The sequence below is a fragment of the Phalacrocorax carbo genome, chromosome 1 (assembly GCF_963921805.1).
Source record: "Phalacrocorax carbo chromosome 1, bPhaCar2.1, whole genome shotgun sequence".
NCBI classification, from domain to species: Eukaryota; Metazoa; Chordata; class Aves; order Suliformes; family Phalacrocoracidae; genus Phalacrocorax; species Phalacrocorax carbo.
The window spans coordinates 215,876,218-215,892,337 of record NC_087513.1 but is presented as its reverse complement, the minus strand read 5'-3'; the positions used below and the strand labels follow the sequence as shown (position 1 = coordinate 215,892,337).

General features: G+C 47.5%; 1 protein-coding gene across 2 annotated transcripts in view; it reads left to right on the top strand.

Moving 5' to 3' along the window:
- Positions 1 to 16,120, top strand: part of GDPD5 (glycerophosphodiester phosphodiesterase domain containing 5) — a 177,293-nt gene that overhangs the window by 17,935 nt on the left and 143,238 nt on the right. Inside the window, exon 1 of one of the 2 annotated variants that reach the window (XM_064441543.1) lies at positions 7,710 to 7,806. The exons of the other annotated variant lie outside the window; for it this stretch is intronic. The gene's annotated coding sequence lies outside the window, so the exon portion shown is untranslated. Of the gene's footprint in view, positions 1 to 7,709; positions 7,807 to 16,120 lie in introns of those variants that run through there. 2 annotated transcript variants of the gene reach the window in all.

Here is a 16,120-nt window from a genome sequence, read left to right as displayed (position 1 = left end):
ACCTCTCAGCTCCCAGTGAGGGAGAGCTGTGCTTGGGAGGCAGGCAGCAAAGTCGCAGGTACTTAGCAGAGCGACCTCAGAGGAATCTTTATCTTGGTGGAAACAGATGGAGTTTGACTTTGTGTCAATTATGAGCCTAGAATAACTCAATTTTGCAGCAGAGGAAGTGGAAAGGTACAACTCTGCCACAGCCTGGATGCTGACAAGCAGGAATTGAGCTCGGAGAAGAACCATGCCTGGCACGTACGCTAATTATTTCCACACTTGAGAAGCTTGGCCAGCAGAAAGAAACTGCACTTGTCATGTTTTGTATAGGCCTCCACTTGGGAAGGTGCTAAGCAGGGCATTATAAAGCATCTTTGAACAGCAACCTGGTGACAGATCCCATAGCTGAAGGCTTCCCTTGGGGAAGGGATGTCACAGCTAGTGTAGGTGTGAGGATCTAAGGGATAAGATGCTTAAGTCCCCTCTTCCCCTGTCACTTGCTCATTATTCACGCACAACACTTGGCTACTTGTATATTTAGGAACGAATCTGGAAGTGAAACAAATTTCATGTGTTTTCTTTGCTTTTTGTTTTTTTTTTTCCTGCAGAGTTTGGGTGTTCTGCTCACCATCGCTCATTTTGGGCAAGGAGGTGCTGAGGTCCTTGGCCAGTCACTACTGGCTCTACTCAGCCCCTGTGAACCACTTCCCATCTTTCCCATTCTCTGTGTTTCATGCACAAAAGTTGATTTTGTGGAAGGTTAGAACTGGGCTTTGCAGAGCACCATTATGTCCAGGGTCTTCCAGCAGTTATCTGGACTCTAGCAGTCTTTAAAGGTCTCAGCTTTGTGACTGGATGATGGTACACAATGCTTTGGGTCATGGTTAGATAGTGACAATCCATCCACTGTAGCTGCCTGGTGCTATAGGTCAAAGAGCACTTCAGAGGGAGCTTCTACATTAGCCTTTCATCCTCTTCGGGGTGAGATGCAGGAACCTGTGAGTGTTGGGGGTCTACTGGTAGTTCCAGGTTTCTATAGCTTCTGGGGTCCATAAGCTGCTCCCTAAACTGTAGAAGAGCTGCTGTGTCTGTTCCACAAGCCTCTGTGGGAAGGCTGGATATCGTCATAGCACTTTCTCCCCAGCATGGGGGATAGAGCTGCTCACCAACTTTGTGTTAGTGGCTTGCTGAGCTATATTTGTATGGCTAGCTAAATTAATACCTGTGCAATGACCTCCCATCCTCTAAAATGGAAAACAAAACTGTGGAACTACCCTTGGGAGGGAAGGAGGCAGCATGTTGAAGCCATCCTCTTGGCTAGCAAAGATGATAGTGAAGGCATTGAACTGAACACTTACCCTGGTCCGCAGACTTTGGGGTGACTTAGACACCAAACAAAAACGTGGCTTCAAAACTTGCCTCCCGCAAGCCTGTTGCCAAAGCCTTTATTTATCAACTGGTCTTACCCACCTGGGGATGGGATTAAATTCAGCCTCAGCTGGATCTGCTCCAGGGTGTCTCCAAACTTTGCAACCCTTAGTGGTCCCTCCTCTCCCTTGAGTGGGGAGCACATATCTGAAGGGCCTGTTGAAGCTGTGGGCTGGAAAGTCTTGTGGAGAACATATTGTGCTACTGCTACTTGAACAGATAACTTTTGTACAGCCCTGCACATGGATGCTCCTGCCTGCCTGCCTGTATTTGGGGTGCTGAGCACTGCTCAGCTCCCTGCAGTCTGTGGATGGCTTATTGGCCAGGTTGAAAGTGGTGGAAGGGGTGAGATACAGGAATGACTTGAATGTTGCTACCACATCTCTTAAATGTCCCTTCATATGTCACAACCAACTCATTAACCCTGGTCTCTTGCCTCAGCAACTGTGGGTCTCTTGTAAGCTGTAATTAAAGTTTAACCCCAGTAGTCTTTGCTAATGTTTGCCTTTTGCTTTAGAGGAAGGGAAAATGTGATCCTAACCTTTAGACCAAATGGCACCTGTACTTCCACTGACAAAAGTAAATGTATAATGTGCTTAATGAAACCAAGAAAGATGTTTCAGATAATGGACAGACAGAAAATATCTGCCTCTTAAAAACTCTTACCTCCCAAAGTTATTGCAAGACTTCCTATTATACTTAAAGGTTTTTTTAATCCTTTGAGGTTTCAGAGGAGAAAATGCCCTTGGAAAGCAGATGTCAGAATTGAATTACATGCTTCTTCCCATAACATCTGGGTCGAAAATGTTCCCTAGAAGCCAGTCTCTGGCTCTGTGGGAGATGCCAATGAAAGGCTGCAGGTCAAAGTAGTGGAGAGAATTTCAGAAATTTGACTTTGCTTTTGCAACTTCAGTTGTCAGCATCTCTAACCTGAGACCTGGGGAGTGTGTGTGCATGGGAAGCTGGTTGCTATAGTGAGATTCTTAAACTCTTCTAGAAGTCACCCTTGTCATAAAGCTCTTTAACTTGGAACGGTGGATTTTGGAGAACGGCTTCCCTGGCAGGTCTGTTGGTTCCGTGTTTGGGTTGTGTGGGTGGTGCAGGAATAGCTTATAAATAAAACTACCTGTTGGTAACCGGGGGTGGAGGAGGGAGGTCTCGTGGCTGTGAACCCTGTGACTTAAAAGACCAACTTAATGTGAAGCCAAATGTAAGCAGACAAGATCTTTTTTTAAAGATGAGTGGTTTTGTTGCTGCCTTTATATGCAGGGGGTCAAAACTAGGGTTGCCAGAGCATTTACCTCCTCTTGCCTAGCTCCTTGTGCCTTGAGGCTTGTGACACACCATGGGCAGCTGGATGGATGTGCCCGGTTTAAGAGAAAATAGAAGTGAAATTAAGCAATGGGCGTGTGGAAGCAGTCCTCTTGGTCCTCAGCTCTGTCTGGATGCCATGTTCTGTTTGCTCTGACAAGATATGGGGTAAAAGAGGGGATTATCTACGACCTAGGAGGAGAAGGTGGTAACATAGTTGATAGCTGGCTGAAGGAACTAGCTGACTAAAAGGGGATATAATTGTTTTCTAGCAGGCTTTTGCACTTCCAGTTTTTGGCTGAAATCTTGGAGAACTATGGAAAACAAGAGAAAGGATTTTATCTTCCTTTGCAGTTACTTGTGCAAAGCATTGGACACTGTCCCAAACAACATCCTTGTCCCTAAATTGGAGACATGGATTTGACAGGTGGACTGCTCTCTGATTAAGGAATTGGCTGGATGCTCGTGCTCGAAGAGTTGCGGTCAGTGGCTCCATCTCCAAGTGGAGACCAGTGATGAGTGGCATTCCTCAGGGGTCGGTGCTGGGACTGGTGCTGTTTAACATCTTTGTTGGCAACATGGACAGCGCAATTGAGTGCGCCCTCAGCAAGTCTGCCCCTGACACCAAGCTGTGTGGTGCCCGTGACACGCTGGAGGGAAGGGATGACATCCAGAGGGACCTTGACAGGCCAGAGAGGTAGGCCCATGTGAGCCTCATGAACTTCAACAAGGCCAAGTGCAAGGTCCTGCACATGGGTCAGGGCAATCCCAAGCACACATACGGGCTGGGTGGAGAATGGATGGAGAGCAGCCCTGAGGAGAAGGACTTGATGAGAAGCTCAACATAACCTGGCAATGTGCGCTCACAGCCCAGAAAGCCAACAGTGTCCTGGGCCGCATCAGAAGACTTGTGGCCAGCAGGTTGAGGGAGGTGATTCTCCCCTTCTGCTCTGCTCTCGTGAGACCCCACCTGGGCTACTGTCTCCAGCTCTGGGGTCCCCAACATAAGGAGGACAGAGCAGGTCCAGAGGGGGCACAGAAATGCTCCGAGGGCTGGAGCCCCTCTGCTGTGAGGCCGGGCTGGGAGAGCTGGGGTTGTTCAGCCTGGGGAAGAGAAGGCTGCGGGGAGACCTTATTGCGGCCTCCCAGGGCTTAAAGTGGGGCTGTAGGAAGGGTGGGGGCGACCTCTTTAGCAAGGCCTGCTGTGACAGGCCAAGGGGGGATGGTTTTACACTAAAGGAGGGGAGATTTAGGCTGGATAGAAGGAGGACATTTTTTACGCTGAGGGTGGTGAGACACTGGCCCAGGTTGCCCCGAGAGGTGGTCGATGCCCCATCCCTGGACACACCCCAGGTGAGGCTGGACGGGTCTCTGAGCAACCTGATCGAGTTGGGGATGTCCCTGCCCATGGGGTTGGACTGGATGGCCTCTAAAGGTCCCTTCTGACCCAAACCATTCTAGGATAAGGTGGCTTAGGTTTAGTAGCAGGACACCTTTCCATTGGTAGTGATGTGCTGGGGCATGGCTGTGGGGCCTGGACACTCCAGGCTGTGAGAGCCACCTAGGCAAGCCTTGTGCATGACTGACAAATTAACCCCCTATGCAGAGGTAGGAATCAATTTGTGTGGTATCTCAAGGATATCCCAGCACGGTGCTTCAGCCACATCCCTCTCCTTGATGCTGCCAAGACAGCCTAGATGAGACCACTCAGGTGCTCCCTGCTGGTGCCCTCTCCTCTGCTTTGTGGAGAGCTCACTTCCAGAGTGTCAACAGGCACTTGTGAGACAATATCCTTAAGGAGCGGTGTCTGACCTCATATTGGTGCTGTAGCATTGAAGCACACAGAGATATTTGTAGGAAAATGCTTAAAGATAACGGTGTATGTGAATGATAAGCAGATGTGTCCAGTTTCCTTTGGGAAGAGGTGCAAAGGCATGATGTTTCTAGCACTAAAAAAAGCAGGTGGAGAAGAGTGCTTTGAGGCTCTTGCAGCACTTGAGATCAATTAAAGTCTGAGTGTGCAAGTGCTTTGCCTCTGCCAGCCAGAGGGGAGGTAATTTCTTTAACAATCAGTTAAAGATTGCCCCAACCTGTCCTTTGAGGGGCCAGGAATGGTCTGATGTAGTGAAGCTGTACTCCTGGATGCTGGGGTAGGACAGGGCAGAGAGCTGAGATCCAACAGCAGGGTTGTTACTGCTGTTAGCAGCAAAGGGCAGAGTAGCTTTGGTGGGATTAGCACTAAATGCTGGGCACAGAAGGGTGTTTTGAGGCTTCAGATGCTTTGAACTTATCTATTTGAAGGAGAAGGTATGGTAAGGTCTTTGAGATGGTGTCAGTAAAAATAAAATCCCCAAAAATATGGTTAATGCATGATTGTTATGTGCTAATAGGATTTAATTTCTGCAAAGCTTCTGATGTGAGGAAAAAGTACCTCAAAGGACCACTGGCCTTTTGGGAAAGGCTTAAGTGGAATAAAATTCAGCTGTGGTCATGTTGCAGCAGGGAGGCTTGGAGTTAACTGAGCTGGAGCAATGAGTTTTACCGTTGCTAAATAGCATGTGCACAGCCCTGTTTCTCCTGCCTGTGCAGATGTCCCTGGCATCTTCCCTGTTGGACAGAGAGAGACCTTTCATTTAAAAGGGGGAAAGGCAAGGGATGTGTTGGGTCTGTAGGCTTTCCCATGAAAGCTTCTGAAAAGCTTGCAGAAGTCCTGCTGCCCTGGGTTGGACTTGAATTTGTGACCCAGCGGTGAGCTGCTGCATTTTGTTCCTATTTCCTCATGCCGTCAGGGCTCTTGGGAGCTGTCGAGCGGTGCAGTTGTGCATGGCCCTGTTGTCCTGTGGCCTGTTTGCTGGGGGAGGTGGGATAAGGAGCCAGGTTCAGCCTTTGAGAATTTGAGGGGAAGGGGAGCGTAGAAAGCTTCCTTCCTGGGGAAAAGGGCTGGTAATGCAGCCTGGGAAAAATCAAACAAAACAGCTCTCTTCCCTTCTGGCTTGGGGCGGGTATGTCATGTCACGGTAGCCCTGAGCCTTCCCAAAGAATATGGGATTCTTTTTTCCCTTTTTTTAAAAATCTTTTTTGGGTTGGGGGATTGGTTCATATGCTTTATTGTTAAATCTCTCAAACAATGCTGCTTCCCCTTCCTTGGAGCTATTGTTCCCTGTGCAGCTGACTCTCTTCCTTCCCCTTCCTCTCCATCGTGGGAAGCGCGCTCCTGATGATGTATAGGCTCAACTTTAGTCTCTGGTTTACTTTCCTTTGTCTTGTTCAGGTCTGTCTTTCTTGTGTAACTTCTGCCAGGATCCTTGTCACAGGGTCCACAAAACCAGCTGTTTTAGTGCTGATGGAGAGACTTAACTATCAAAGGAGCTTCTACCTGCCAGAGACATGGGACTACAGTGTCTAATGGGCTTCGTAATACCACTAGATTTCTTCCCTCCAGGTGATGTAGCTGCCTCTTGGGAGGGCTGCTTTCTTCCTTAAGGAAAACCTGTTCTTTCTGTGATCAACCTAATCTCAAAGCTTTTCAAACACATCCATTTTGGGGGGCAAGAATTAATTTAAAAAAAAATATTATTTTTTAACTGTTACATCTACAATGCTTAATCCCTTGCTTCCTCCTGTCAGGCTTTGCATCTTCTCTTCCTGGACCAGACTCAGAGGAGAAGAGGTGAAGCCAGTGGGTCTTAACAGCTATCACCCACATGGCTAAACAGAGACAGACACACACCTCTTCATTTGGGGTAGGGAGAGAACAAAATAGTGGAGGTAGTGTCCATCTCAGACCAGCCAGTATTTTGCAAATAACTTGATGAAATGCTAAAGCTCTATAAATATCTATTTCTGAAGTACATCAATCCCATATACTGTCTTCTATGCCAAAAGTCAGTAGACTTGCATTGAATACTACTGCTAAGAGAGGCACGGGGCTGTTGGAGCGGGGCCAGAGGGGGCACAGAAATGCTTCGAGGGCTGGAGCCCCTCTGCTGCGGGGCCGGGCTGGGAGAGCTGGGGTGGTTCAGCCTGGGGAAGAGAAGGCTGCGGGGAGACCTTATTGCGGCCCCCCAGGGCTTAAAGGGGGGCTGTGGGAAGGGTGGGGGCGACCTCTTTAGCAAGGCCTGCTGTGACAGGCCAAGGGGGGATGGCTTTATACTAAAGGAGGGGAGATTTAGGCTGGATCTAAGGGAGAAATGTTTTATGCTGAGGGTGGTGAGACACTGGCCCAGGCTGCCCCGAGAGGTGGTCGATGCCCCATCCCTGGACACATCCAGGTGAGGCTGGACGGGGCTCTGAGCGACCTGAGCTGGTGGAAGATGTCTGTGGTCAAGGCAGGGGAGTTGGACTACATGGCCTCTGAAGGTCCCTTCTGACCCAAACCATTCTGTGATAAGATTGGATTTGTTCTCCAAAAGCATTTCTAAGGAAAAGCTATCATAAATCAGGCCTTGACAGAGCGGCATGAGAAAGCAGCTCATCTGTTCATTAAGCCTTCACTGTGGGCACATGGATTGACATGGATCTGAGCCGTTCATGGTGTGCCATATGCAGAAATAACAAGTCCTTGGATATTACAGGCTTAAGGACATAAGTGACGACCTGATTATGCAGCTACTTTGCTATGACCTACTTCTCTTTCAAAATATCCCCTAGACTCCATGACAGAGTAGATAAGGACTTCCAGGTCCTTTCAGCATTTATCAGAAGAGCTTCCTGCAGGGAGCTGTTGGTGATTTATGCCGGGGTGGAAGAGGAAACGTGGCTGGTGTGACTGTTTCATGATAGGCTTTGGATTGTTTAGCTCATGGAGTGAGCTAGGAAAGGCAGCAGCAAACTGGTGGGTTTTGCCCTCTCCTGTTAGGTGGAAATCACGTGGTCTAATTAAGCAACAACACTTCTTGATAATATGTTTTAAAGGATTATATCATGCTTCAGCAGAACGGGGCATGCAGCCAGAACACATTCATCCTGTTGATAAGGCCGACGCCCACTGTAAACACAGTTATTAACAGTCTGAGCTTGTGTGAGATGCTCTAATGGAAAGCTGTAACTTGAGAATAAGTAAGAAGCTCAGAGAAGCCCATGGTAAGTATTTAAAACCTTGTTCCCTTGGGCAGTGGTAAACTACCTTCTTGCATAGGGCATATAATTTTATGGAGAGAAGTGAACCTAAATCCTTTCAGCTGCAACTTAATGTGATGCAATGATATAGTTGGGTTTCAAAGACTGTCCTGGTGTCCAGGGCCTGTCCTGGGTCATTGGGATGGTGTTGATTTCCTTTTGTGTGTAGATTTTGGTGCAGGATCCCCCGACCTTGTGCATTTCAGAGCTTGCTTTGTTCTCTCATTCTTCAGTTTGCAGAGCAGCAATAAAAATGCTGCAGCTACAAGACCCGTTCAAGAAAGTTGGTGCATAAACAATTTTCTAACAAATGAGAGCCTTGGGGTTGGAATTTAGGAGGAAGAAGAAACTGAAAGTGAGAGCACATCTGTACTTTGCTGCTAAAAATTACTAGTGTAGAGGAGGAGAGGGTGTTGCTCATCAGCTTTGTACTCCAGGGAGACATCTGAAAACTTTCCACTTGGCAGTGCTCGAGATGAAGCTATCTGGTGGGGTGGGTGACTGTTCTACTGCCCAGAGCAGGGAAGATGTATGTAGGTGATTTAGTCCACCTCTGTTGCAGAAACTCATCTTCAGGACCGGTTACTGCCATAGTTATGATTTTGGATAGGAGCTTCTCTTGGAAAGCTCAGATTTATGTGTTGACTTGAACTGGGGGCTTTCTGTGGTGGAGGCTTGCATATAGCTGGATGCTCTGTGGGAGCGTAGACATCTAAGGAAAACAACTCAGGCAGTAACGTGGAGGACTGGAACATAAGGCCAGTTTTTCTGGAAATTATGTTAGCGTCTGGCTTGGATCCTACAGTAGATGTCAGTTCTAGGGCATGTGTTGAGAACTGTGATAAAGCTGTAACAAATAATGAGCCAAACTTGAGGATTCAACACCACCTTCTGCTTCCAGTACAGTCCAGAGGGTGAGTCTAGGATCCAGTTGCAACTGGAAGGCTCCAGCTTTGCCCAGGAATGTGCAATTCGAGTTTTCTGTCTTCAGAGGTGTTACTAATGGCTTGGCTGAATTGTTCCTAGATCCCTTTGATCGCCTGGTTGCCTTTACAAAGCCCATGCAGCTAACGAAAAATGGGGAGGAGGGGAGTGACTTTTCTATTGTTAATGCAAGAACCCTTCAAAAAACATATGTGGCAGAGCAGTAGTCTAGTGTATACATTCACTCTGTATTTATGGAGCCATCAGTTCTAATATTTCTAAAGGAATTATTTCAGGGTTAATTTAAAATTATTCTCTTTAACCTCCTCCTTCCACACATAACTAGGTGGGGGACCAGAAATGCCAAGGCATTGTGCAGTCCAGGTAAGGTGGCACCAAACATGACTAGTTTAATTTCTTTAAAGAAGCAAATAGAAAGGTTACAGGGATGTGAATATCTTGCCTGGCCTTAACGTGACTTTCCGTATGAGCGGAGGACAGGACACCAGAGTACTTCAGGCTGCAGAGGTGAGCGTTGAGGCTCTTGTATGAACTGCAGTGGTTTCCCACTTCTGACCACGTTTCTCACGTCCCACCTTGTGGCCAAGCTCAGTACCAAGCACCCTGGATTTTGGAAATGGTGAGGAGATCTTGCTTGCAGGACATGTTGATGGATGGATGCTACACGGGCCAGGCTGTGGGGAGGCGAGAGCGCCTCTAAGTCCTTCTGGGTCCATGGAATGGAAATTACCTCCCAGCAGATGTTTTGCCCACAAAAATATTGGGCTAAATCTGTATTGTAGAAGTACTGCAGAGCAAATCTACCATTTTCTCTAGCCAAAGTGGCTCTTCCCCCCCACTTTTTGTGGGGGGTTCTTGCCTAACTAGCCATGGGTACCATGAGGTGCCAGATGACTACCTTCCTACATGTGCAGGAATGGAGACTGTCTGGTGTCTTAAAGAATTGAAACCAATGCAAATGCTCGCTCTGGCTTCCCCTGTGAGCAGTTAGTTAGGCATCCATTACTTGTTTCTATTTATTAAAAAAAACAACCAAAACCAAAAGAGAAAACCTTTTTGTGCCCTTCTCAAAGCCTGTGGAGATGAGAATTGCAAGTAATCCTCTGAAATGATTATTGACTGAGAATTGCTTGGAAATGATGCTGTTTGCTGACTTGACAGATAAGACCCTGAAAGAGTGCGGTCTAAGCTGTCCCGATGCATCTGTCCTTGCCATATCACAGTCGCTGCAAGGCTTTACCTGCATCTGCAGTGGTTGAAAGCCAGATTTATTTTTAGACAATGTTTAAATAGACACTGTAAAAACTGTTTAATGCTGTCTCATGGGGACAAGAGTGGTTGATCAGAGGATTTTTCCCTTGTACTGAGAGCTCTTTTGGGCATTGTGGGAAGCATAGGCGGATGCTGATGCAGTGGGAACTGGGACTGTGATGGCTGCAGCACCTAAAATGCTAACCCTGATGCTGCCGAGCAAAACTGCTAGGTTGCTCTCTCTTATTGCAGCTTTTAATTAAAAAAAATAATCACAAAGTGAGGAGCCATTAGGAGATATGAAGGAAATAGTAAGTGTCTCTTTAGGGAGGGATCCAAACACTGAAATGTTGACCTGGTGCTGGCCAGGCTGGAGGATCTGGGGCTCAAGACACCTCTTAGTTGACTTATTCTGGGAGGTGGGCTGAGGCTCCCCCTTCCCTCCTCTTGGGAGAGGACAATGCATTCTCCAGGGCATCCCTTACTGCAGGAAGAGGGCAGAAGGTTGGGGAGAAGTCCTGTAGAGACCAACTTGGGCGCTTTTCTAAGCGCTGCACATACAGCTCTGCTGTTGTGCAAGGAATAACATCGCTGGCTCATCCAGAAACGTCAAATAAGTCTCCAAGACAAGCTCCTGTGTAATCTGCAGCAGGCCTTAGATTGCTGGAGCCTGTTTTGAATCAAAAATGCTCCATGGATACAGCTGTAGTAGTGTTGTTTTACTGAAGTGCTGATCCGCTTCCTTCCTTTCCAGTTCCTCAAAAGAAAACAAGTCAGTTGATTTAGGCACCAGAATACACTGCTGACTCTGCACAAGTTGTTTGCTCTTCCCTTGTGTCCTTTTTTTCTTAGCTGAATCACCCTGAAATTTGGGCCCCACGGAAGGTACTTCTGGAAAGTCTTCAATGCAAAGCTGGTCTAGAGGCATAGAAAAGAGCAGAGGGACAGAGTCGATGCTTAAAGATACGCTGTTATCAGACATACACTTCCAACTTCCACGCTGGTTGCTTGGAGACCTCTTGCATTAGCTGTGTAAAACTTATATCCCTGTTTAAATACAGTTGTGTGTGTTTGTTTTTACAACAGGTCTTGGTGGAATTTGCTCTTAGAAGCATATCCCCCTTGAAAGTCTATAAACTTGGTCTCCCCAGTGTCTATCATAGAATTCTTTATGTTGGAAAAGGCCCTTGAGATCTATGCCAACGAGTTTTGCAGGCGAGCTGCCTGGTGATCATCACTTTGAGTGTTGGACCTGCCGTGCTCGGTGGAATCACATCGCGAAGAGCCCAGGGACCTCTTCCCCTCCTGCGGTGAGCCTTGGGCTCCCGTACGTTGCCTTGTCTCTGTGCTTTGGTCCCCGGACGGACCATGTGCAAAAGCACCAGCCTTAGCTGGGTGCTACAGAAAGCCGTGGAGAACATTTGTGTTTTGTCCCTTGGGACAGGGACAGCGAGCGGCACGGACGGGGCAGGTCTGTGCTGCTGCTGCGAGGGTGGCTTCGTCTCTTCAGCCTGACCTTGGCCGTCCGAATCACCCGGTTTAATCCCTGTACTTATCCAGAATTGGTGTCAACAGAGAGCGTCTGAGCAGAGATTAGCGGCGGATGAATGAGGCTGCCTGCAGGAGCGTGGAGAGAAAATTGAAGTTTTTCTAGAACTAAAAACCACACCAAAATTCTTATTTGTTTTGGGGTTTTTTTTTAGCTTTGTGTTCTGAACCGGTTACTGAAGGGCTGCCTCAAGGGCCGTAGTGCAGAGGCATACCTAATGCAAGGGCTCCTTCATCCGTAAGTAAAACCATCCCAGTTCTCTGATCTCCCGGTGCAAGCCGGGTGCCTTTGAGGTGACAGCTGTGGGGTGGCCTGGCTGCCTCTGCTGTGACCGATCTGTACAATGCACTGTTTGTAGAGTCGAGCCTGTTTTGCTAATTTAGCTTGTGTTTCCTACTGTGATGCGTGTGTGTGGGAAATAAGGAGGGGAAAATACAGTTTTTAAACTACCAGAAGAGACTTTGGAAGAGAAGGGCTGCTTAAAGAAACCCATAGGTGTGCATGGTGTAGCTGGAAGCACCCCTGAAATGTGGTGGCTTGTGCTGGCACAAGTCCCGTCCCCTGGGACTTTCTGACCCCTTTGGGATGGGTGACAGTGGCATGGCGTGTGCCTTTCTCCGGCCCAATTCCCTCCATCTCTGGGGACCTCAAGGAAGAAATGAATCTCTGTGTTTTGGGGCTGAGTTGGCCAAAATGGAGGATGAGCAAACCTGTTGCCTTTTAGGCTGCCCTGCCTCAGGGACCACACCGCAGGGTGCGGGAGCCCCCGTTCACTTTAAGCAGGAATGGCTGCTGGTCCTGTGTATGTGTTCTGCATCGACCCCTGTGAGATGAGCAGGGGTCCCTCTGTCGCACAGGTGGGTGGACGGAGGGGCAGAAACTGGTTTCTTGTGCAGAGTGAGGGGATTCAGCCTCTGTGTGGTTCGGAAATGCTGTGCATAGGCAGTTCTTTGGCCCCTTTATGGGGAAGGGCTGATGCTCAGCATCCGAAGTGAGTACCCAAAACTAGAGGCTGGTGATAAAGTCTTATTAAGACCCGCTCGCTACACCTAAGGTCATCGGCTCTTCTAAGCATTTGCAGTTGAAAAATCAGTGTAGAAATCCTGACTCTGCTTCATCTGCTCCTTCAGTGTCTGTGCCTTCTGGATGTGAATTTAGCATGAAACCATGCTTTTCAGATGTTTCACAAGCTGCCTACAGAAATACTGGAAGGAAAGCTAACGTGAAGGTAGACTTTCTGGGAGATGGGAGAGTTTTTTCTGCCTTTCCTTTGGTGGAAAGGCTCAGAGTGTGTTTGTAAAGCTGTGTGTTGGTTTTATTAACTAGCACAGTCAGATGTCTCTGGGGCTGGTGGGATCTACTCTTCTCCTTTACCAGGCATTTAGATTTAAAAAAAATAAATGTTTGGAAAGATTTCAGCAAGGGAAGGTGCTAATCAGTATTCCTCAGGAATAACTGCTGTATTCCTTGGTGTACTCACATTTCTGTTATCTTGCTATGCCTCGGTTTATTCCTGGAGCAGCAGAAGGTCACGGTGACATGTATTAAGATGCCAGTGTTGTCTGCCTTGGTCACACAGTGGCAGTCCTTCTGGTTGTTGTCTGTGGAGTCCTTTGTTGCTAAATACTGCTGTGACAGCAACGGTGCCTTTGTGGCAGAGCAAGTTTTGGAAGCGTTTAAGGGTCTTGTTCTGGTACCCTCGTGAGAGGGAACCCCCAGCTTCTGTGGATGCTGTGGACTGGTGTCGGTCCAGGGATGCTTGTGAAAGCATTGATGTGCATTCCTCAAGGTGTTTCTTGGGCTGACATGTTGCCTTAATCCTGGTCTGTTGTTTGTGGTAGAAGCTCTGTGAGCTCTTAGCATTGAGGAGCTATTTTTATCCTGTGAATGGGGAAAAAGTGGAGGTAGAAATAGTGTGTAAAGTAAAGGTGGTGTCACACTTGATGCCATCTGCTGCTCCAGACTGGGAGGATGGTGGGAAGGGGCTGCAATGGCTTGACAAGAGGCGGCAATGCATGCAACCACATCGCATGGCCGACTGGTTCCCCAGAGCATGGGCTGAGCTCTAAGTGCCTTACGTCAAGTTACGGGTCAGGCGAGGGCACTGTTTACATCCTGCAATTAACATCTGTGCAGTTAATCACTGGGGCTGGCAGACCTGGAGATGCTGGATCCGAGTCGCGCTCTCCGTTGTGGTTGGATCCCTGTCCCAGAGACGACAGGAGGCTAATAACAAAGATGTGTTGACTTGGACTGTCTGTGCTAATTTATCCTCCTCCCCCTTCCAGCATATGTTTGCAGTGTATAAATCAACATCTTTATAAATCAGTGCTTTGACTTTAATTTCTTCCGCCCTTTTGGCCTCTTGGAAAACAAGGTTTGTGCAACTGTGCAGTTTTTCTTCTTAACAAATGAACCTGTGGGGCAGATTAAAGAAAACTTAGCAAAGGCAGGCCCTTGAACGCTGCATTTCTGTGCAAGCTGGTGCGCGGTGGGACATCAGAGCTGCTCACAGGAAGCCAAGCTGAGACCTTGGTAGGTTGCACAACCATTTCTTTGACTCTTGGAGACTCGAGTATCTTAATTACTGTTCAGTGCGACTGAAAATCTGATGTTTGGCAGATAACTGTGTTCTGAAATACGTTAATAGCTTGCTGGAGTGATTAAACTTGCAAAGCAGGAAATGTTTGATGTATTGGTGCGTGTCTGTCCCCCATCTCTCTTGTTTAGTGAATGCCATTCTCATTAAGGCTGCAGAAATAGATTGTTGGCCCTCCCTGGTTTAGTGCAGACTTCAGAGGATGCTATTACTGTCTTTCACAGAAGGATGGAGAAAGGGAAATAAGGATGATGACTTGAGCTCTCCTCTTCCATTGTGTCCGCTGCAGAATGTGGACCTGAGATGTCCATGGGCTCCTTCAATCCCTTGCGAATCTCAGCCGCTATTAAATGCAACTGGCTACTCTCTTAGCAGCTGGTCTGCCTCTTCTGCTGTGAAAATGACTTTGCTGCTATGAAGGTTTAAACCCTACTTTGTGTGACTTGTGTTCTCCTTTTGATTGCCATTAACTCGCCTTGGAGAAGAGAAATCTGTATGCTCTCTTTCAACTCGTGCTAAGCTTTGTATAGAGACTTTAATTCTGAATCTAAAAAGGCTAGAGGTGATGAGGAACAAAATACAGCTTTCCTAACAAAAATAGAAGTGACCTTGTTAAAACCTGAGGCGGTTCAGACTCCTAAAGCAGCTAGGTCTGATAAGAGGGGAGACACAGTTAATTAATCTCTATCTAAATATGCTAGGGAGCTAGTTTACATCCTTATCTCCCTAAAAATGGTTATTTTATATGCTTATCTCCCTAAAAATGTCATGGAAGGGCTGATGTGCCTTTGTCTCCTAAAGCGGTGAGGAAGAAGCAAGTTCTGGTCCAGAAGTTGTGTGGTAGGACAGTGTTGAAACCACTCATGAGCCATGCTTGAAGATTGAGCTCCAGGGAAAGAGGGGATGTGCCTTTTGCCATGGAAGATGGTACAGAACATCTCTGGAACTGGTTGTTGGTAGCTCGTGGTGGGTGTTTTTGGAATGATGCCCCAAAGGTAGCCCATGTGCATTAATGCATGAGCCCATATATATATTCAATGCGTTAATAAAAGTTAGCTGGAAAAGGCCAGGAGAGGATCCAAGCTCAGCCATGGTGAACTGGGAGAAGAGAAGGAATGGCTGAGAAATGTTATTTCCCAGCTAACTAATTACATTACCAGCATAGGAGTGCTGGAAGAGAGGCCAGAGGTGACATGGAAGGGACGAGTGTCCAGCCTTTTGGGGTAGATTGTAATAGTCATAGCTCTAATTTCCACCTTCCCTCCCCCTTCTGAATCTGGTGGGTGGCTGTTGGGATTTTCTGAAATCCCCAGTTTGAAGTCCACAGCAGCTTGAGAATTTCTGCTTTCAGTAAAAGCTTTGCCTTCAGTTAAGGAGAAAAGCTTGAGGACACAAACAGAGCAGAGTGACCCAGGCTACTGGCAGTGCCTTATTCAGCAGGCAACACAGCTCCTCTGTTGGATTTCCTGCACAAAAGTTGCTGTGCCTTTCCTAGAGGAACAGTTGCCATGTTCTTCAAAGGATGAAGCATGGAGAGCAGGATAACATGAACTCTGGTCAAACCAGAGAGGCAGACAAACCTGACATGCTGTCATGTTTCTGCAGTAGCTATTACTATTACAAGGAGTAAAAAAAAAAACCCTTTAAGTTATTGAGGTACACTTCTACCACTGCAGCAAATAAAACTGAACTGATTGTCCCTCTCTGCTGGGGCCTCAGCAAACCCAGGGGGAAAGGCAATTCCTGTTCACAGGGTACAGCCTATGAATGACCTGATGAAGACTGGGAGTGGGTGCGCAGGTGGGTCCAGGAGCTGAGGTGAAGTCGTGCTGAGGGCTGATAAAGGTAGAAAGTGGTGTAGGAAGAAGTCATGCATAGAATCATAGAATGGGTTGGGTTGGGAGGGACCTTTAGAGGCCATCTAGTCCAACCCC